General features: G+C 40.4%; 1 long non-coding RNA gene across 1 annotated transcript; it reads left to right on the forward strand.

Annotated features, from left to right (window-relative positions):
* Nucleotides 1-22,879, forward strand: LOC123361883. Its single transcript, XR_006576264.1, has 3 exons — nt 1-98; nt 5,103-5,208; nt 22,750-22,879. It is a non-coding gene; the product is annotated as an uncharacterized LOC123361883 (long non-coding RNA).
* The last annotated feature ends 1,120 nt before the right edge of the window (nt 22,880-23,999 follow it).

The raw sequence follows: 23,999 nt of genomic DNA on the forward strand, positions 1-23,999 counted from the left end.
CCTGTGCCATCTTAAATCTTTGCTTCCTGTTTTCCTTTGCTGATCATTGGCCATCACTCTGTCGCAGATTCCATCATTATCTTCCTTTCTTCTATCAGGTATATAGATATTAAAGATGTATCTGTATATGAATAGAATAAAATACAGTATAAAATATAAATAGATATTAAATATATACTTTGTTGTAAGGAGACATCTTAACACTTTGCATCTCTCACAAACTTTGCTGGACTAGACGGGGCAAAGTTTCAATTTCACATAGAAGTAAGTGAACCAGTTTGAATGGGATTAGAACTCAACCAAAACTAAAGTTTATGAACCTGAGAAAATATTTTGTTAATTTAAAATTTTATCTGTAGATCTTTGTACTTCTTGGCCTCAGCTAGAACCAAAAGCGGAAATATGGGGAAAACTGTTCTTGGAATATTTGCAGTGGCTGAAAATGAGGAAGTTCTGCAAATTTAATGAGAGAGCCTGATTTTGTGATATTCATAATCCAAAAATGCCACTAGATACCATTTGAAGTTCACCCATTAACAGGTTTCAAACCTCTAGCCTCCACAGAGGCACAGTTTCATCTCCAGTTTGTTCTATTTTTGTATTAACATTGTTTGAATGAACAGAGAATTTGTAAACCCTAGAACATGTGAATTTCTCTTTCCCTATTTAATGAATGTCTGGAATCCATAGTATGCATTATTGTTGCCAGAACTCAGTGGTTTCCCATACTCAGCCTCTTGTTCGCTCTGCTTAACAGTGGTCAGGACTGTAATATTAAATATTTTATAACTATGTCTGCTCTTGAAAAAAGAAAGCAAACTCAGTAACTACAGCTCCTCTCCCCATTTCTGTAGAAAATTAGACAAAAAACCCTGACGTTTTGAGCAAGCTGTTTCCATAGAGCAGAGGTCTAGTCATAGTATCTAGAGTAGGGGTCGACAACCTCTGGCATGTGGCTCTCACTGCTGCGGTTCGCCGTCCCAGACCAATGGAGGTTGTGGGAAGCGGCACGGGCGAGGGATGTGCTGGCCATGGCTTCCTGCCACTCCCATTGGCCTGGAGCGGTGAACCGACATGGCAGGTAACCAAACTGGCCTGGCCTGCCAGGGTACTTACCCTGGCGAGTTGTGTGCCAGAGGTTGGCAACCCCTGGTCTAGAGTTACGTAACATGCATCTGCCAATAATAATCCCACTACTAACATTCTTCATTGTGATTTGGTTTTCCCAGCATATCATTCACCTAACCAGGTCTTTTGCTAGCTAGCACTTCCTTTTTTCACACTGTATTTTCTTTCTGAACCCCTAGAGATTATGAACTATGTGGTAATATGTATTGGGTGTGGTGGTGTGCTCCTGTAATCCTAGCTACTTGGGAGACTGAGACAGGTGGATCACTCAGGGGTTCTAGGCTGCGGTGTGCTATGCTGATTGAATGTCTGGTGTCACTGACAGCCTAGCCACAGTGGGTGCTGAAGGACTGGCTAGAACAACACAACTGATGTGTTGTGATCAGCATTCCCTCTGTGAGGGCTGATTGATCAAAGTAATATACAGATAACCTACATTACAAATGGAAAAGGCTGATTATGTCATCAAGTGATTGCCTTGCTAAGTAAGGATTGTCCTCTAGAGGCTGTTGTAATAGCAGTTTTTAATAGAGATGGGCCCAAAGAACAAAATTCAGATAAAGATCCAAACTTTTCTGAAATTTGTGGGTGTCCAGATCCAGGATTTTCATCAGGGTCAGATTTGGCAATCCAGGTTTCTAGTCACAACTTGAAATGGGGGCCACCATGACCCCATTCTACGGCCTTGTTCCTGCACCATGGCCCTGCCCCCACTTAGAGTAGAAGTGATAAGGGAACCTCCTCATGTCTCAGAAAGGCATGAGGCCACATTTTCTTCCTTTTCCGAATGTGGCAAAGGGAAGAGAGCCTACTCCTCTGTGGGTCCATATTACATTTTCCCAATGACTGAAAAGAATTTGTTTAGGTGAGTGTGTGGGCCCCCTGCACTCTTCTCTTGCCAAACACCGGTTTGGATTGGAGTTGGGTTCATAGCCCAGAGGGGCTCTGAGAAAGCATAACTGTAACTTCATATAGACTGTGGTTAGATGTTATTCCACTCTGCTACATAATTTATATAGTATTTGTATAGAGTATAAGAATGTTTTAATCCCACAGAAAGCCCGGTCACAACTCTCCAGATATATTTATGGAGAACAATCATATCCCCTCTCAGCCTTCATTTTGCTCTGCTAGACAAGCCAAATTCTTTTAGCCTCCTCTCCTAAAATAGGCTCTTAATTCCCCTGATCTTCCTAATAGCTCTTCTCCTGTTCCAGTTTGAATTCAAATTTCTTGAACATGGGTAACCAGAACTGTGCACAGTACTCCAAATGAGGTCTTTCCAATGCCTTGTGCAATGTCATTAGTACTTCTCTGTCTCTACTAGAAAAGCCTTGCCTGAAACACCCTAGAATCACGTTTGTCTTTTAAGCAGCTGCCTCACATTTGTGGCTCATTGTCATCCTGTGATCAGCCCACACACCCAGGACTGTCGTCCCACCCCCCTCTGTTGCTGCCCACTGATGAGCCCCCAGTTGGAGCTGTGATAGCAGAGCCCTCCTCAGAGCAGTGGGTCTTGGCATTAACACCTTACTGGAATGCATGAGGCAGTCCCCACCTCTCAGAACTGTTGTTCCTGACTCTTTTGGAACTCAGGCAGACATCACTGCATTGCTTAAACTGGGTCATATTTTCAAGCTTTTCTGCATAACTAAGGGGACTAGAAACCTACTAGTAAAAAAAATAAAATATGAGATTCTCATGTAATCACATGACTCAAGGAGCTGGAGCGCTGGGCCCAGGCCTATAATACATATCCCTTAATCTGACCTTTATTTTTTTGTTAAGTCCCATCTTTAAGATTAAAAGTCTTAAAATTAAGGCCTATTAATGTACATAGAACATGAGTTTTTGCTTGTGCTTCGCTTGTTTTGGCATTTTTGAGCAACTACTCAGCTTGCTGTTGGTCATTAAAGCTAACCATCTTTCCTATCCCATTCCAATTTTTTCAAACAAAAATATTAAACCTGTAAAATTGAGTTTAACCAAATCAAATAGTTTCACTACCAATATTTCTATTAACACTATAAATAACAATATTGGTCAGGGGTGGTACTGGGGTGGTTGCGGGGGTACAGCCACCCCAAAATTAGCCTTAGCTTCCTTATAGCCACCCCTTAGCAGCCACCGCTCTTTGGCCACCCAGCTCTGAAGGCAGAGTGGAGAGGGTGGCGGCTGCTTGCCAGGTGCCCAGCTCTGAAGGCAGCAGTAGCAGAGGCATAAACCCGGGCAGCAGACCAGGGGGCCCAAGAACAGCCCCTGGCCCATTTGCCCCCCAGCCGGGGAATGCCACCCAGGACAGGGGGAGGTTCCAAGGCTCCCTACAGTTGCCTAGACTGACCTGCTCTGGCCTGGGCTCCTGGGCTCTGTCCCCTGCAGTTGCTGCTCCCTGAGGGCTCTGCCGGCCCTGGAGCCAGGTCCCCCTGCCCAGGCAGCTGTTACCAGCTGAAAACAGTCAAAGGGTGGTGGGGACATGAGTATCAGCTGCAGCCCCAGGGCTTTGGGCACCAACAGCTGCAGGAGGAGGAGACAGAGGAGCTCTGCAGCCGCCTGCACCGTGGCACCAGCCAGCACAGCAGATGACTCACACTGCCTAGCTCCAGCTTCTGGACTCCGACCTGGCCAGGGGGCAGGGCCTCAGGGGGTGGGGTGTGAGAGGAGGAGATGAGACTGGCACTTACCTGAGAAGGAGCAGGGAGTAGGGCCATAGAGAGGGGCTGGGCCTTGGGGTTATGGAGTGCAGCCCCTCAATTTCCAGTTTATACCACCTCAGCTCCACTCCCCACCAGGAAGAGGCTGATATTGCCATCTAATAGAGATGTGTTAAATAACATTATTAAGTAGTTTGCTTAGTCATATGTGTGTATATTTAGTAATTGATCATATTAGATTACCATTACTGTAAAATACATTGAAGTATTTGTAATGTCATTGCAGATTTTTATTTTAGAAGGGAGTATGTTGTTTTCCAATACAATAATGGAAAAATAATTTCTGATTAATAATTCCTTCTAATTAATTGTAATTGACAATACGAATGCAGGGAAATTAATGAGTTAGGGAGAAAACTTATATTTTAGTGGTTGGTACTGGGGTGATTTGCAGGTTTGTTTCTGCTTACCCTCATAATGGCTATAATTTAATTATGATAATTCCAAGAACAGCTTCTTTTCCACTTGAGTGATTTTATTTCTCCTGCTGCTGTCATTGCCTTTAACTTTCAGAGATTTGGTTTTTTTTAAAAATTATATATAGATATAATTAGATGGCCTCAAGAGGCTGCACAGAAACTGAGTTAGTGGTTTCACCTTAGCTCTTAGGCTTAGAGTGTCTTCCATAGTACTCAACCACTGAAAAATTCAGTGGGCCAGAGTCTTTGTTGCATTCACGTTACACTGTTTATGGTGGAAGCTCCCTTTTTCCTGCTCACTTTCCCAATATGTTTTGCTGTAGTGACTTACAGATCCCCACAATTCATGACACTATATTCCCTTGGTCGGAGGCTGACTGAGTGATCCACCTACACTTCAGGCTGAACCAGAAGCCTGGATTTTTCCCAAAAACCACAAACTGCCACCCCAGGACTTCTTTGTTTCCTCTGTCCCACAAGTCTGTCTTTAAAAAAACACACCCTAGAATGGGAAAATATGGCCCTGGAGATTTCACTCCCCAGTTTTAAGGGCCAGTAGACCCCTGTTACAGTGTGATACACAACTGAGATCAACTTCTGGAACATGTTACAACGTTTCATTGATAATATTTTTAGTAGAGTTTCCAAGCAACATAATGAACTTTGCTTTGTTTTGCTTTTTTGTTGAAGTTTGTTTCACCAGAGATTATCTAGACTGTAGGAAAAAAGAGTGTGTTTTAATTTTAATTTTTCCTGTGTTGTAATTTAAAATGTAACAATGATTCTTCCTTGTATCTGCATGAAGTCAAAATAATAAATATTTTAAAATATTTTTGTATTGTAGTGGAACTAAGATGGCTAGTTGCAAGGGTCTTTCTATGTAGTGCTCACAGGTAGCGCAGAGAAGAGAGGGAGGGCCAGCAGTGTTCCTGAAAGCAAAAATTGATAAGGTAATTAAGTCTGGTCAAAATTTTCCATCAGAGCGGTTTTTCAACAGAAAATTGTTTTTCAGCAAAGAAATTTTTGTGAAAGTGTTTGTTTTCTGCAGAAAACTTTGTCTTTTTACTGAAAAAAAAACAAAAAAGGTTTTTGTTTTCTGATTTTTTATTAAAAAAATAGAATTTCCCAAGGGTGGAGAACCTTCATTTTACAACCAGCTTGAGTAATAAATCATAGTTGCATAAATCCATAACAACTATGATCACTAACAAAATGAACACGTGCAGCTCATTTGGAACTGAACTCTATTTTTACTGTCAAAAGCAAAGACATCTTCTTGGTGAATACATCTCTCCTTGCTTAGTCAAAATAGGAAACTAATAAATGGTTCAATCCTGTAATTTTTACTCCCATTGAATCCCATTGATTACAATGTATTGTAGGGCAATGGTTTTCAACCTGTGCTTCACTGACCCATGGGGGTCTGCAGACTATGTTTAAAGGGTCTCTGAAAGGTTGTTGTTACCATGGAATAGTGGTTTTCAGTCTGGGTCTTAAGATTTCTAAAGAGGTCCACACTTGCATTCAAAAATGTTTAGGGGTCTGCTAATGAAAAAAGGTTGAAAACCACTGCTATAGGGTGACTATTAATGGAAGAGTTTGAAAGATGAGGCCCAAACACTTGAATACTGTCACTTCATCTACACAGGCATGCACACATTATTATAACTAGGGCTGATCACATTTTTTGACAGAACAGATTGCCATAAAAATACAGTTTTATTGAAATCAAAATGTTCTACAGGGAAAAAGACAAAATGTTTAAATTCATTTAGTCAAGATTTTAATATATTAAAAATAATATTATGGTATGATTTATGATGTATATAATATATCCCATTTTAATATGATTTAAAAGTCAAGACAAAATGTTTCAAAACTAAACATTTTAATAGTCCCAAATAGATTTTAGGAATGAAATTATTTGGAGCCAAACAAATGAAACTTCAGTAAACAAATGCAGACACCTTGAAACGAATGGAAGTGGACCTTGTCAGGAAATGTTTGTGTTTGGTTTCCCATGGAAATTTTTGATGAAAATGAAGAAAAAATCCTTTTCATAGGTATTTTCCATGGAAATTTTTGACATTTTGGTGAAAAGTCAAAAGCTCAAAATATCTAGGCCGAAAATTGAAAACTTAAATTCAGAAATGCCATCACATGCCTCCTGGGAACTGTAGTTCAGATGTCTAATATCCCATTCTACTCTATGGACTGGGCTGCCTTGCTGTACTACATCTTCCAGAATGCACTATAAGAACATAAGAACATAAGAACGGCCGTACCGGGTCAGACCAAAGGTCCATCTAGCCCAGTATCTGTCTACCAACAGTGGCCAATGCCAGGTGCCCCAGAGGGAGTGAACCTAACAGGCAATGATCAAGTGATCTCTCTCCTGCCATCCATCTCCATCCTCTGACGAACAGAGGCTAGGGACACCATTCTTACCCATCCTAGCTAATAGCCATTTATGGACTTAGCCACCATGAATTTATCCAGTCCCCTTTTAAACATTGTTATAGTCCTAGCCTTCACAACCTCCTCAGGTAAGGAGTTCCACAAGTTGACTGTGTGCTGCGTGAAGAAGAACTTCCTTTTATTTGTTTTAAACCTGCTGTCTATTAATTTCATTTAGTGACTCCTAGTTCTTGTATTATGGGAATAAGTAAATAACTTTTCCTTATCCACTTTCTCTACATCACTCATGATTTTATATACCTCTATCATATCCCCCCTTAGTCTTCTCTTTTCCAAGCTGAAGAGTCCTAGCCTCTTTAATCTTTCCTCGTATGGGACCCTCTCTAACCCCCTAACCATTTTAGTTGCCCTTTTCTGAACCTTTTCTAGTGCTAGAATATCTTTTTTGAGGTGAGGAGACCACATCTGTACACAGTATTCGAGATGTGGGCGTACCATGGATTTATATAAGGGCAATAATATATTCTCAGTCTTTTTCTCTATCCCCTTTTTAATTATTCCTAACATCCTGTTTGCTTTTTTGACCGCCTCTGCACATTGCGTGGACATCTTCAGAGAACTATCCACAATGACTCCAAGATCTTTTTCCTGACTCATTGTAGCTAAATTAGCCCCCATCATGTTGTATGTATAGTTGGGGTTATTTTTTCCAATGTGCATTACTTTACATTTATCCACATTAAATTTCATTTGCCATTTTGTTGCCCAATCACTTAGTTTTGTGAGATCTTTTTGAAGTTCTTCACAATCTGCTTTGGTCTTAACTATCTTGAGTAGTTTAGTATCATCTGCAAACTTTGCCACCTCACTGTTTACCCCTTTCTCCAGATCATTTATGAATAAATTGAATTTAGTTGGGTTTGGTCCTGCTTTGAGCAGGGGGTTGGACTAGATGACCTCCTGAGGTCCCTTCCAACCCTGAGATTCTATGATTCTATGAATAGGATTGGTCCTAGGACTGACCCTTGGGGAACACCACTAGTTACCATTCTCCATTCTGAGAATTTACCATTAATTCCTACCCTTTGTTCCCTGTCCTTTAACCAGTTCTCAATCCATGAAAGGACCTTCCCTTTTATCCCATGACAGCTTAATTTACGTAAGAGCCTTTGGTGAGGGACCTTGTCAAAGGCTTTCTGGAAATCTAAGTACACTATGTCCACCAGATCCCCCTTGTCCACATGTTTGTTGACCCCTTCAAAGAACTCTAATAGATTAGTAAGACACGATTTCCCTTTACAGAAACCATGTTGACTATTGCTCAACAGTTTATGTTTTTCAATGTGTCTGACAATTTTATTCTTAACTATTGTTTCGACTAATTTGCCCGGTACCGATGTTAGACTTACCGGTCTGTAATTGCCGGGATCACCCCTAGAGCCCTTTTTAAATATTGGCGTTACATTAGCTAACTTCCAGTCAATGGGTACCAAAGCTGATTTAAAGGACAGGTTACAAACCTTAGTTAATAGTTCCGCAACTTCACATTTGAGTTCTTTCAGAACTCTTGGGTGAATGCCATCTGGTCCCGGTGACTTGTTAATGTTGAGTTTATCAATTAATTCCAAAACCTCCTCTAGTACACTTCAATCTGTGATAGTTCCTCAGATTTGTCACCTACAAAAGCCAGCTCAGGTTTGGGAATCTCCCTAACATCCTCAGCCGTGAAGATTGAAGCAAAGAATCCATTTAGTTTCTCCGCAATGACTTTATCGTCTTTAAGCGCTCCTTTTGTATTTTGATCGTCAAGGGGCCCCACTGGTTGTTTAGCAGGCTTCCTGCTTCTGATGTACTTAAAAAACATTTTGTTATTACCTTTGGAGTTTTTGGCTAGCCGTTCTTCAAACTCCTCTTTGGCTTTTCTTATTACACTCTTGCACTTAAGTTGGCAGTGTTTGTGCTCCTTTCTATTTGCCTCACTATGGTCTCCCCTCTTGCACAAAGGATCATGGAAGTCCCATATCTGCTGTGCATTATGGGTGGTGTAGTGTGGCCAGGTAGCCAAGCCATAGAGGAGAATGGGAGAGCATGAGGCATCTGGACTCCCATGAAGCACCACGATGGCATTTCCATATAAAAAAAATTAGTTTTCAGCTAAAGCTTTTATCTTTTGGCTGAAATTTCCTGCTTCAGATAAAAACAAAACACTGAAGTTTTTAAATTGCTTTCAATTAAAAGTCAACATTTTCTGTGGAAAGCAGACACATCCCATGAAAACTTTTGTTTCAATGAAACTCAATTTTCCAACCAGTCCTAGCTGGGAGATTCCTATTAGATTGTGACGGTGATGCCTGAGCTAGCAGTCTCCCAGAATGAGCTGGGTGGGGAACCAGCCAGCAAGCAACCCTCTGGAAAGACCAAAGTAAGGTGGAGGCCTGAGTTCCCTCACCCAGAAGCCATCAATGGAAAATTGAGTGCCCCTTTGGGGGAGAGGTAGTGATTGGGCGGTGGCCACAAGAGTGAATGGATGATACAAGTGTAAATATTGGAAACTATGCACAGGTGCACATCCTCCTGAGTTCAGTTCTGATGCTAGATTCAGAGCAGACTTTGGATAAAAGTCTGAAGCCTGAATTCCAGCACTGGTGGCATCTGGATCAGGGTCTAAATGCCACTAGGTCAACCGATGTCTGACATTTACTACCATTTTGAGGTTAATTAATGTAATAATTATTTCAAAAACAGACAATACCAGCACAGATATGATTCTGGCCATTGCACATCCTTGCATAGCCTGGCTTTGAAACACTCTGAAGATAAAGGTCTGAAGAAGATAAAGAAACACTGTGCATCATATATTGAACATGGTGTGCTGCCAGATTTGTTCCCTAATTTGTTTTGTTGCTTTCAAGATTCAAAGATTATGTGCACAGTAGCCAAAGCGTGTACACATTTATTTCTTAGGGCCAGATTTTCTGAAGGCCCCTTCTTCCATATCGGAGGGAACATTTTCAAAAGATTTCCATGTAAGTGAAGTGGCCAGACTTTTGAAAAGTGCTCAGCACCCAGCAGCTCCCACCGAGATGTCTGGAAATCATGTGTGCTGAGCACTTCTGAAAATCTTGCCACTTCATTAAGTGGCCTAAGTGGAACCTGAACCTTTTAGAAAACCCAACCCTAATTAGGAGCAATTGAGTGACGAGCTCTTTTGAAAATCTGTCTCTTAATCGATAAACATTTCCTGCCATCAGACTCTGAGCGGTTTGGTAGAGTGATACTGTGGCACATGAAAATAGTTACATGAAATCCATATAATTAGAAATGACTGGATACACTTCTTACTACCAGAACACTGAATAGACTGTAGTTACAAAGTAATGATAGTGTATTTAGATTTTTGTTACATGTATGCTATAATATTGAACACTGTAGTTACACTGTAATTGCTCTGAAGTTGTTCTTATTGATACCTGAGTGTATTACAACAAAAAATTGTAATCAAATGTAATGGGGCACACAAGCCTCCGTGTAAGGGACGAACCGGGTAATGGGCTATTGAAGGACCGGTCAGCTTGAACTGAGCAAAAGGCAGGCTTCCAGGAAGGGAGTTAAAAAGAAGAGCCTTGGTCAGTTGGAGGAGATCAGACAGGGAGAGAGAGTGCAGATATGAGGCTGTCCCTGTGGGAGGAAGGATCTCCTGGAGGAAAGGGAAAAGTTTAAGTTTGTGTTGCTTCATCCTTGTTTTGGACTTTGAGTGTCCTAGATGGAGCAGAACTGGAAGTGACCTAACTATAGGACTAAGTCACTGTAACCCAGAAGATGTTGGAGGCTGGGAAGAGCAGTGAAAGACCAGTTGGGAAACTGAGGCTGGGTGACTCTGCACTGCACAATGCTGCCAGGGAGTGCTTCGGTGAGGATGTCTAAAACCAAAAAGTAATCATTTGCTACTGTAATGGATTACTTCGTGCTTCCCCCAAATGTTTGGTACCATACAGGTATCTATGGAAACGAACTACGCTTAAATTCATTATAGTTAGAGAGCTCAAGAAAAGCAACTTGTCTACTTTTACATCAGTTACAGAGCATATGTACTTTACACATCATTATGTAACGTATTGATGTTAATGTTGTGTATTTCTTAGGATCTACAGTGCACTGACATAATCCATAAGGGTCTAACTAATAATGCTCTCTGTTTCCAAATCTCCTTCTCTCTTAATCTTTCTTTTAACTCATGCAGGAAGAGATTTGGCAAATTTAAGCTCTATTCTAACACTCCATGGTGAATTCTTGTTTCTGACAACAGGAATGGGTAGAGATTGAAAAGAATGGCCTTTCTTAATTTAGAGAGGAGATGAATAAGAGGGGACATGATAAAAGCATCAAAATAATTATTGATTTAGACAAGGTAAATTGGATAGTATTGTTTACCCTCTTTCATACTACAAGAAAAAAATCAACAAAAGAAAAGAAAAGAAATTGCTTTTTTGAAATTATACATAATTAAGCAATAGAACTCTCTGCCCTTGGACATCAGAGGTCAAGAACTTAATATGATTTCTGTGGCCAATGAGATAGGATATCCTTTAAAAATAAGAGATGTAAACCTTCTTACTTAGGATAAAAAGCCAGCTACTAATTGATGTTGGCAAACTGTTCCAAAATCATTCTCTGTGGGGGTTTCTGATGCGTTTAATACTGACCACTGCCAGAAACAGAATACTGGACTAGGTAGAGCATTGGTGTGAGTTGGACAATGCCTATCTTCAGCGTGAAAGAAAGTCCAGATAAGTATGTAGAAGAAACAATATCTCTGTTGGTTTTAGAGAGCTACCATGGTTGCTCCTTTCGTTTTATATATCAACCTGGATCTTTTTACAATCAATACTAAATGTATTTGCAATGTTTGTCAAGTGGTGATCTGTTTCCCACAGCAGCATAATACATATCAAGCACACATATAGGGCTTTATAACTTTCAGAGTGAATACAAATATTACAGGTGGAATTTTTAAAACTGCCTGTGAGACTTGTGCTTATGTCATTAAATGCTTTTGAAAATTCCTCCCAATGGCCTAAATTCAGGAAACCACATGAGTAACTTTAAGCATATGAATAAGACAGTCCCTTTTCAGTGCAGCCCCAATTCAGCAAAGCACATAAACACAGGATTAACTTTGTCTCTTAGCAGTTCCATTGAAGCAAATGGAGCTTAAACATTTGCTTAAAGTTAAATCCTTACTGACTTTAGTGAGACTACTCATGTTTAAAATTAAGCCTTTGCTTAAGTGCTTTGATGAATTAGGGCCAAACTGACTGATCTACAGAATGCCTTACAAGGGAGAAATGAAATTGTATTATTAACGTGTTTCTAGATCACTTCAGTAATATTTCAATTAAATACTCTGAGAGAAAAATAAAGATATCCAGCTAATTAAAATAAAAATTAAAATATCTAATGCTTTTATTATGTATAGCAGTTGCATGACGCCATTCACCCATCTAGAATACAGACTTTAGGAATGAAATTATTTGGAGCCAAACAAATGAAACTTCAGTAAACAAATGCAGACACCTCCAAACAAATGTTTTTAAAAGTGCCAGGTGGAGCAGCATGATATTAGACCTCATGAGCATTTATGAATAAAAATGAGAGGCTTTCCATTAATGACAATAACTAATATCCTTCCTTTTTGCACTATGATAAGTGGCTTTCACATGATATAGGTTTTCTGAACAAACACACACAAATCCCTCAGCAGATTAGTGGCTGTGATGGAATGAAAAATGTTTACATTCCACAAGCCTGGGCAACAAGATATCAATAATTGATTACAACATTGTACTTACACTCATTAATAAGAAATGCTCAAAATGTGGCCAGTAGGGGATATACGGTAGCCTGAATTGACTTTTCCACTGTTGTAAAAGCTGATTATTTTAGAATGTTGGACCCAACTCAGAACTGGTGTCAGCTAGTAATGACCTTGGCCTATCATTTCTCCTCGGAAAGAATCTGGTATCTTTTAGACACAGGAATGAGTCTGACCTATTATGGTAATCACTCTTAAAAATGTTCTAAGGTTGCCTTAGGTAAATAGCCAAGGTTACCTCATTGTTTGCAATATTTCCTATATATTCCTACTGTGTATTTACTATAGTGAGTACTGAGGTAATACTATTTAATTATATAAGGCAATTGGCAAGCTGTCTGTATGTTGTATTTTTGTATTTACTTCCCATCAGGGACACTTTATTTATCTTTATTATTTCTAGGCCTGTACATTTGATTTCTGTAGTGTCTTAATTTTCTATTGCCTCAGGCACTCATCTGAAACCTACATTGGGGGAAATTTGCATAGACACAGGTTTGCCTTTTAGTGAGTCCTTTAAAATTTGCTTTCTAACTCACTGAATACATAAAGGAAAATGATGAGTTATCTACTTACAATCTACATGAAAGGACATTATTCAGTGTATGTGCTCCTATAACTATACTTGTTGAGACCAACAGAACACAATGAAGTACAAGAGAAGATCAGAAATGACTGGAGCCCCAATTCAGGACAGCACCTAAGTTTCTGATAAATCTTAATTCATGTCTTTGGTGTGGGTTAAACACACAACTAATGTTAAGACTGTTGATCACTGTTGTCCTGAGTAAGGATGTTTTCCTAAATTAGGGCCTGAGTGCAGAGATGAGACACAACAACAAAATGAGAGACTGTATTTCTGAGCCCTATTGGTTTGCCACAGAGACGAGGATCCAGTTCGCTGACTGAATGGATTTTTGTGTGTGCATGGAGAAAGATACAAGGAGAGGCCAGCTATAGAAATGCAGAGCTGGTGATATTAGCAGCTATGTTGGTGACCAAGGAAACAGTACAGCATGAGTTCTGCTCACAATATAGCAAGGGATACAGGGGACTCATGGGTAGCTCACTCAGACCTAACACAGACACTGATCCTTTTTTTAAAAAAAAATTGCTTCAGTGACATTTCCATAAATTGCTGGTTATGTTCTCACATATGACTTTGAATCAATAGCCTGTAGTTTTCATATGATCACTTTTTCAGCAAGTTTATTTTGGGTTTGTTGAAATGACCTGAAACATTTCATTTTGAGTCAGTTCAACATTAAACTTTATTTCCCTATGTGGCTACATTGTCTCATGGGAGTTATAGTTTCAGCATCTCATGTCTGCATTGTTTCCTGGGGTTCGGGCTCCCTGGCTGGACTGTATCTTCCATGACACAAAGAAGTCTCCCGACTAACTGAGCTGCATGATGTATCATGGCAGTCACATGACCGTGGGTGCATCATAGCAGATGTTGTCCATCCAGTGAGCCTGGCTCAGAGGAGAGCATCTGGCACCTGAACTACAATTTCCATGATGCAGTGTAGCATCATCAGAAGATGCAGTTTAATGGTGAAGTGACTCAAACCAAAAAGTTTAGAAAGGGTTCAGAAAACCAGAACAAATCACTTTGATTTAGGATTATCAAAATGGTACATGTCAGTCAAAAATGACAAAACAAAACATTTAGTCATTTCTCTGAACTTTTTGTACTATGAAAAATGTTAACGTTTCAACTTTTCATCCTGATTGAGGATAAAAAAGAATGCTGAAATATTGGAATTTCTCATGTGGTGGGAATTCTATCTTTTCACTCAGCTCTAATGCTATTACAAATGGGTTGAGAATCTCCAGGCTGTTTTCAGTTATTCCAAAGGCAGCAATTCAGAATGGATGCTGTACTGTGAAGGCTGCTATCATCACATCAGTCCTGGAGACTGTTTCTGGAAGGATGTCAAAATACCTTAATTCTGGAGAATCCACAGATGCAGAAGGTTTGACACATAAAGGCTGGTTCTGCTACTTTTATTTACATCAGTAGTTCTATTGACTTACTTCTCATTTATACCAGTGTAAGCAGCATTTGGCCCATACAATTCATTGCTTTTCATGCACATAACTCTAAATGATTTACAAAGATGAACAAGTACCATTATCCTCACTTTACAGGTGAGGAAACTGAGTCACAGAGACAGTAAGTGACTTGTATCAGAGGGGTAGCCGTGTTAGTCTGGTTCTGTAGAAGCAGCAAAGAGGACTTGCATCTGAAGAAGTGGGTATTCACCCACGAAAGCTCATGCTGCAAAACGTCTGTTAGTCTATAAGGTGCCACAGGACTCTTTGCTGCTTCCCCAGTAAGTGACTTGTTCAGGATCACACAGCATGTCAGGGCAGAGTGTGGTATAGAATCCAGGTTTCCTGATTCTCACACCACTAGAAACCCTGCAGACATTTGTGGTTTCCTGTTTTGCTTATGGGTCCTTGGCCATGTGCCATTCTGGTCTTTGTTTCTGATAGTGGTAAAGTGCACTAGTTCTCAAGGTCTCATTAATAATATGAGAACACAGGAAATGTTACAAAAAGAGAAAATACAACCCTTCCCATCATGCTTGCCCTCTGTGGGTTTATCTTAATCCCACCCTCCATCTTTATCACCATTCCCAGAGCTCTGAAGCCAATACTGCAGGAACTGCCAATGGAATTTTCAGCATTACTTTGCTGAATCCAGGGCAATGGTGACTCTGATAGTGGAAAGGACAGCTATCATCCATCTCCTGAATCCCACTGCTGCTGTGAAGAGACAGGGTGATATTGGCATATCTCATCTATATCTGCTACCATAGGACAATTTTTCTCTGGGCCTGATTTTGTGATAAAAATGCATTGGACATCTCTTCCTTTTTTATTAACTGGTTGGATGAAAAGGGAGCAGTCAGCTAGCAGACACCATGCTTAAATTTTCAAGAGTGAACATAAACAGTATTTTAAAAAAAACCCTCCTGATTCATGTATAGTAATACCAATGTACAGAAATCCTGTTTGTGAGCTGCCAAACTCTTTGACCCAATTCTAGTTTTACAAACTGTTAAAAAAATATGGAAATTCTATTTGTATTGTTTAAATGTGTCAAGTGGCAGGTATTCTATATCATGAACTTCAAAATACTCCCATTAGCTACAGTACAATGCTGCTGGTACTTTCCTTGCTATCAAACGGTTTTTGATCGACGAGTGGGCGCAGTGTTAGGCGTGTGTACATTTCTTTCTAAAGTGTATCTAAGGTTGTCACCATTCAGAATATCCAGGAATATATGTGTATACACATTTTTTTATAGACAAAAACAATGGGGGAACCTAGAACCCTTATTTCCATGTTTCTATGCATGTGCCAGAAATAACTAGTTATTAGTGTAATTCATAGCAAACACTTTATTCATCTTTCTTCTGGTTGTTTGGTCCACAAGTAGCAGACAACTTCCTTATGTTCATGCACTACTTGAGTGTATTATTCACCAAATAATTCCAGCCTACAATTATTGGACTAGTAATTGAGTGCGAGCAGTTCATTGGCAGTATTTGGCATCAGAGATGGAAAATTTGAGCTGGACTGTTTAATTTTGACTGGACACATGGTATAATTCTGTTTTCTGACTGGCTGAGTATAAGATTTCAGTGCAAACACTCACATTCTATGAGTTCAAAACTTGTTTTTGGCAAATATTATCCATAAATTGACAGTTTCAGTGGACATTCCTTCTACGAAATTCATTTGCCAGAAAACTCTGAGAAAGTACTGTAATCATGAAAGAGGAGCAAACATAGCTAAAGTGAATTCTATTTCCTGTAATAATGTATACCCGCCCCTAGGCAAAAATTAAAAAAAAGACCTTCAATTTCAAAGAGCATAAAATAAAAAAGTAAATGAAGGCCTGACAACCAAACTACACAATAATCAGAAGGAATGATGCACGTATTGGACAACAGAACCACAGACTACTTTCCACTTAACACTATTCTCACTGAAGTAAATGATACAGCTTCTGTTGACTTTAATCGGGCCCTTTGTGAATTTTGGCTTGGCAGAATAAGCCTCTACTCTGGGAGCCTGTTCCTAGCTACTCAGTTATGCAAGGATTTCTCTCTCTCTCTCTTTCTTTCTCTCCCTCCTCCTCCCCCTTCTTGTGAGAGTAGCAGCTGTAACAGGAATATTGTAAGGAGCAATCTCAGATATGCAGGTTGCCTTTTCATACTTTGTTATCCTTTAATGGCGTGACTCCAGTAATGGGTGGTTGATAGCAAACCACTGGACTTCATTCTCCTACCCTCAAAAGGCCTACCATCACACATTGGAAGTGGGAAGAATTAATGGTGGGAGGGTGATTTCATTTTGAATCCACAGGAGCTACATGGATGTATTTAAGGCCAGAATATTGTCCTTAATGAACAGGATGTATGTCATCTATTCACTACATATGGATGGCTACAAGTGGCTGCATGTTTCTTATAATTGTGTACAGTGTATGAATCACAGGACTGCTGTGCAAGATTGTATCATAATACAATGCCTGTAATTTCAAGGGTTCTGTTGAGTATTCAAAGAACATATAGTGACTCTTGTTGGAGCTGTGAGCACTTCAGAGCTTTTGAAAATCAGGCCAATGAACGAGTGTAAATTCTTAGTTGCTCTGTGCAGCAGATGAAAATCCAGAAAATCCTTGTTACTGGGTGATAAACATCACATGAAGAGAAGGGGGATATCAGGCAGATACAGGTTGAACACTACTGAACATCCTGTTAGATGGAAAGCTTATTTCTGAAAATACACTGGGACACAATGCTAAAATGTTCAGATAACTCTTTCCCTTTCTACATTTTGAAGCCATGTACGTGAACCTTTGTTCCACAGTTGACACACCCTGACTATTTAGTTTGCCAGAAACAGCACAAAATAATCAGCTACATGTGAGAGAAAAAATAGTCACAGGTAACAAGAGAATATTAGAACATCCCTCTGCTGTCAGGCTTTCAGTTCCTTCATAAATACATCATAGTAAATGGTGAATGTATTTCCTAACTGAATCTATTTGCAGAACTGTACACAGCCAGGTAAAACTTTGAAGAAAATAACCATGTAATCTGCTCTGATGTAGTAATTCTATTCTATGTTGGGTTTTATACCACACTCTTCACTGTAGGATTTGACTTCCTATATGACAGACTAGCACCAATATCTGTATGAAGTGCTTTAATAGGCTGCTATCATACTAAGGCTCTTGTTCAGGAAGGTGCATAAGCTCATGGTTAACTTTAAGTAGGTGAGCTGTCCCATGGATTTCATGAAAGCACATTGAATTAGGGGGTCTACAATAGTAGAAACAGTTTACTCCCTGTACTTGTGAAATGATATTTTGGTATTTAAATGTCCTCAGATGGTAGGGAAATCTATGGCATGCTATTGCTCAAAGTTCAACCAACATTTTAAATAATGACTTTTTGGCTACAAATTGTGTACACACACTAGTCTATGCTAAAATGTCCTGCTTTTATTGTTACCCAGTCTTCCCTCCCTCACTTCACTCACTTGTTTGTTTGTGTTTTATTTTTGCCCACTGTTATATATTCTCCTTTAGTAGGTATTTCAGACTCGGGACCGTTACTTACCATGTTTGTACAGTGCCTAGCACAGTGGGGCCCTGACATCTATGGGTATTTCTACACAGCTGCTGGGAGTGGGTCTCACAGCCCAGGTCAACAGACTTGTAGTAGTGAGGATCACGCTAGCTCACAAAAAATAGCCAGACTGTCCGGCTCAGGGTGGAGTTCAGGGTCTGAAGCTTAGGGATGTGGGGGTGAGCTTCAGAGCTCCAAGCCCCCGTAGTAGAAGTCTTTTGACCTGGGCTGTAAGATTTACTCATGGCGACTGTGTAGACATAACCAACAAGGCCCCAGGGTAGTACCAGAACTCAAACAACACTTAGGGTAGGTTTACACTTACCTTCCGGGTCGACGCGGCTAGTTAGACTTCTCGGAGTTCGAACTATCGCGTCTGATCTAGACGCGATAGTTCGAACTCCGGAAGCGCTGCGGTCGACTCCGGTACTCCACCACTGCAAACGGCAGTGGTGGAGTCGACGGGGGAGCCGCGGAGTTTGACCCTGCCGCATCTGGATGGGTGAGTAGGTCGAACTAGGGTACTTCGAATTCAGCTACGCTATTCACGTAGCTGAATTTGCGTACCCTAGTTCGACCCCCCTTCTTAGTGTAGACCAGGCCTTAGTAATAACAACCACCTCTGTATTATGGAAATAAAACTGCAGTAGAACAGCACTTTATAATTCCCACCAAATTGCAGCACTCTCCCTACTTCTCAGTGAAGATTTGATAGATATAGCTCATATTCTGTCTTCATTATGGCCTGATTCTCATACCACTCCTGCCTCTTTACACTATTCTGGCTGGGCAAAAGGGCCTTAGAGTGGGTGTAAAACTAATTTATGCCCATTTTATGACCCCTTTTGCCCTTCCAGGGTGGCCTAAAATGTCTGTAAGTGAGAATCTGACCCTATTATTTTTACCAAACCATCTCTAATACACTATGAAATATAATTAATTGTGTACACTGCCATTTTCTAAATAAATAAACTCAAATGTTGCTGATTCATTGTGTTTGGTCACTTACCAGTTCACAACATTCAATTATTTACAAAGGATTTCTCAGTCATTAGGACTAATTAGGCAGGTTTTCCTCTAGATACATATGGAGAGACTATCCAGGATGAATATGAGGTAATATAAAAGGCGCAGCTGCCATTCATTAGTTGAAGGATAATCTAAAGGTTCATGACATCAGCCTGGACCTTGAAGTGAGTGATATACTTGCTTTAACTCACTGTATCCATTATTTGTATACCACATTATGTAAAGGTGAAATATTGCTATTAGGTAGGTTTTCAGAATTTGAGTCATCAGCTGGGCTTTGATTGCAGCAGTCTATACAGCTGTGCTGTGAAAATGTCAAAAGCAGTGTGGATGAGAGACTTTGTACAACAAGACGTTGCCTTTTTATTTTTCATGTTTATACCCAATCTGTAGGAAGCCACGGTCCTTTCCCAAAGAGCTTACAACCCAATTAGTCTGTTAGCAAGCAGTTGTGTTGGCCAGCAAGACATGACAACAAGCAATTGTTCTGATAACTGTAGTTGTCCTATGTATCTTTTCAAAGTGTCATACTTGCCATATTTTTGTCTTGTCCATGGAAAGAAAATGCTTTGATCCAAATGCAGTCAGTTCAAATTGTTAGTGATCTAGCAGGCTGAAAAGCAGAGAAGTTAGTTATTGCCAGAAAAAAAAGCAGGTGTCTCTGAAACCAAGGTTACTGCTAGTGCCAAGCAACAGCTGAGTACAGTGCTGCCTATATCACATGAGACCCTACAAATAAACCCTCTCCCAGACCACCAGCCAAGAGTGGCTGCTTTATTTCTACAGTCACTAACAGCAGGCTGAAGTGTGGCAAATCTATCAAGATTGTAACATTCACTTAAAAGGTTCCTGGTACTGCAATACAATAGCACATTATAAAAGGCGTATTTATTTGCAACAATTTCCTGTAACTAACGGCATTGTACAGGGGACTGCATTCATTAGATTGCAGTAAGTTGGAGTAAATTGCTTCAAACTGGAAACATTTTTCAAATGATTTCCATTATATATTAATATACAGGAGTATGGAATCTGCATGGATCAGAATTAAAAAAGCTGGTCATCTGCAAATACCAGCCAATACCCTAAAATATTTGCTGTTTCTTTAGGTACATTGAGTCATCACACTGTGGCATCCTTCCCCAAATGACTGGATTGTTTTGTCTGAAAACAACACCATAAATATGAATTGTTTGTATTGTGGTAGCACCCACAATTGGAGACTTAGTGTCCTAGGTACTGTGTCAATATAGAGAAAAACCCAAGCCTTGCCCTGAAGAATTTCCCATCTAAACTTAGAAAAGGTGTAACATGTGGATGTAACAAGCAAAACAGAGGCAGTTCAACTATGCAGGGTTCTATAGAGGAAAGCTATAAAAGTTAAATCAGGGCCTTCCGGCAAAAAAGAAAAGGTAGAAGATTACAAAGCACTGTTTTTCCTTTATTAGTGGTCCCCTAGGGTGTATGTTATAAATAGTACTATGAAATGGCTTAAGTTTTGGACACACTCTGTGACTGGCAGTCAGTGACAACATATTTCTACCTAATCCCAGTCAGTCTGGGTGAATTAAACTGGTTTTCTTTATTTTTATATGTACATTTCATAATAGTAATAAGGAGACACTCTAGGCCAGGGGTCAGCAACCTCTGGCACGTGGCTCGCCAAGGTAAGCACCCTGGTGGGCCGGGCCAGTTTGTTTACCTGCCGCGTCAGCAGGTTCGGCCAATCACTGCTCCCACTGGCCGCGGTTCACCGTCCCAGGCCAATGGGGGCAGCGGAAAGCGGCGCGGGCAAGGGATGTGCTGGCTGCGGCTTCCTGCCGCCCCCATTGGCCTGGGAGGGCGAACCGCAGCCAGTGGGAGCCACGATCGGACGAACCTGCCAATGCGGCAGGTAAACAAACTGGACCGAGCCTGGCGAGCCTGGCAAGCCACGTGCCAGAGGTTGCCGACCCCTGGGTTATTCTATTACTTAAGGTGTGAAACAATATTGTCATTCAAATTACCAGCTCATTCAAGTGCTTTCTTTTAAAGGAATATTTTCACAAAGAGGGATCAAAGTTACTTTTGGAGTTTCTTATACTACGTTCTCATGTAGGATTTTCACTAAACAATGACATCTTACATTTACATGGAGCCTTTTATTACCAAAGAGTCTTAAACATTTTGCAAAGTATATAATTGCATGAGTAGCTAGAATGGAAATGCTTAGACTATATTAACAATCTGTTTTTAGGTGCTTATAACTTTCAAAAAGTGGAAAGTTTTAGAATGAATGTTGCTAGGCTTTGTTTCTCTCAAGGCAATTTTTTTAAAAAGTTTGAGCAAAAACAATCTATTCAGTTTTATTTAAATATGAACAGAGTAGAAATATTTCCAGTATTATAAACAAGTAAAGCTATTATAAAAATGAGTTCTTGTGAAGGGTTTTTAGGTTCACATTAGCAAAGCACTTAAGTCTTGCTGAAGTCCATGGATTCAAGCACATGCTTAAAGTTAATCACAGGATTAAGTGTTTTACTGAATAAGTCCTTTATGAAAAGGACTAGAGCCAAATAGAAGGAGCACTCAATGTTGAAATTTGGGGGAAGATGTGTCCTCTTTCTACTGCTACACTGGCATAATTTGTCTTTGGCTTAACTGGCTCAGGAAGTAACAGGCCAATGGAAGGCTGATTCCCCCCCACACACACACACACACGCACACGCACATACCCCATGGCATAGAGATGATGTGTAGGGACTCTTTAACCACACATCCTTTCTGCTGCTAATAGAAGAAAAGTGACACAGTGTGACACTAGGCATCTCTACACATGGTTGTAGTAATCTTTGTACAAAATATGCCTTGTGAGGTATCAGATGAAAACTAATAAATCACTGATCATTAATATTCGTGCATGATGTATGCACACAATATGTTTTGAGTTATGAATATATGCTGGAATTATGACTAAAGTGTGCCGGGGCAGTTGTTGAACAGGTCTATCCTAAACACAGGAATGTGTGTTTACCTCAATTTACATATAAGCAGTAAACAGGACCTGAAGACAGCATGGAGAGGAGATGGTAGGAAACAGCACAGTTTGCATTTCAGCAAACAGAAGTGGGGGAAGAAAGATCATGGAGCTTCCTTCACCATCAGACTCTATGTCACCTTCCTCAGAGCTTGGTTTACCCTCAGAAGAATCCAATTCAAAGGTGTACTAATTTATAAAGACTGGGGGTCTGAATCTCAAGTGATAAGCAATTGAATCAACTGGTTTTATACAACATTACCGTATTATAAAAGTATATGGTGCAGTCTTTTCTGAAAGCATATGACACATTGGCGTTTAATATAACTGTGAAATGGATGTATTAACAGTATATGAAGAAATGTGGATACAAAATGATATGTTTTAAAGTCTGTGGTCAAACAGGTTCTTTACCAAACAGGAGAGAAGGCAACTATTTACCTGTCTCCTATATAAATTAAGCATGGTGGAATCAAAACATTGGAATCCCATTTACATACAGGAGGATCGGAAGCCCACAGGAAGGAAAGAACAGCATGAGGGCATCCTTCCTCTTGAACCAAAGTCATTGAATTCTCGGAGATATAAGCAAGGACATCAGCCATCTTTGGCATCCATCACTAGACAGACACAAGAAAACAGAGCTCTTGCCAGCTGAGAAAGATGTTTCCTTCAACCAAGGGCAGGCTGAAGTCTCTGGGAACTGAATATAGGTGAGAAAAAAGATCTTGAACAAAGCTTGTGCCTTGCTTGATTGTTTTAGACTTTTAGATGTGTGTTTTCACTTTTATTTGCTTGTAACCCTTTCTAACTTTATTCCTTTTATTTAGCATCACTTAAACTATGACCTATTGTTAATACATTTGTTTTATTTTTACTGTAAACCAACTCAGTGTTGTGTTTAAATGGAAGTGTGAAACGACTCCAGTTAAGTTAATAAGCTGTGAGATGCTTTTGTGTCTTTAGAGGTACAAATGGGCTTTATTTCTCTGTGCTGTCCAGGAGAGGACTGGACATTATAGAACACATGGTTTTGGATAAATTTGGGACTGGGAGTGTGTTGGGGTCACCCTTCTGGTTGTAACCAAGGCTAGTGGAAGCTGACATGAGGCTGTAGACAGGCTGCAGGGCTGTATAGTACACAGACACTCAGGGTGTGACTTGCATGCTTGTAGGCTGGCTGTGAGCATCTCAGGTTGGGAGCTGCAGCACCAAAGCATTGTATGGCACCCCAGGTTATAGGGCATCAATGAAGCAACCCCTCATTCATTGGATTTCCCACGCCTCACCCCAAAGGCCATCACACATGGCTGGGACAGCCCAACACTGTACCGATCATCTACTACCACTCATAGCTATTGTAGCCTAGCGTAAGTAAAAGCAGCCCTCTGATTATTCTAGCAGCCTGCACAGAGCAGCAGCAGCAGGATCAGGATAAGTAGGTGTTGAACTTCAGGGAAGAATTCTTCCTCAGGGAGATTCCCAGAATGCACAGAGAATGCGGCCACTGCTATACTGCTTCAGGGGGTGCAGCTGGAAGACAGTGGAAGGCAGAGCACAGCCACGTCCCCTTCATTACCTCTCCTTGTCCCTTTTTATCTTGTATGATAGGGTGTATCCACATCAGGGAATTCAAGGACTACACCTATGCTTACTTACTGTGTAGGGGTACCAGGGAAGAGGTGGACCAGCCCTGGGGCACGTTTGGGTGGAATCTGGCTCTTAAGTACAGATGCATCCCGTGTGAGAAAA

Source organism: Mauremys mutica, chromosome 1 (assembly GCF_020497125.1).
Source record: "Mauremys mutica isolate MM-2020 ecotype Southern chromosome 1, ASM2049712v1, whole genome shotgun sequence".
Lineage (NCBI taxonomy): Eukaryota > Metazoa > Chordata > Testudines > Geoemydidae > Mauremys > Mauremys mutica.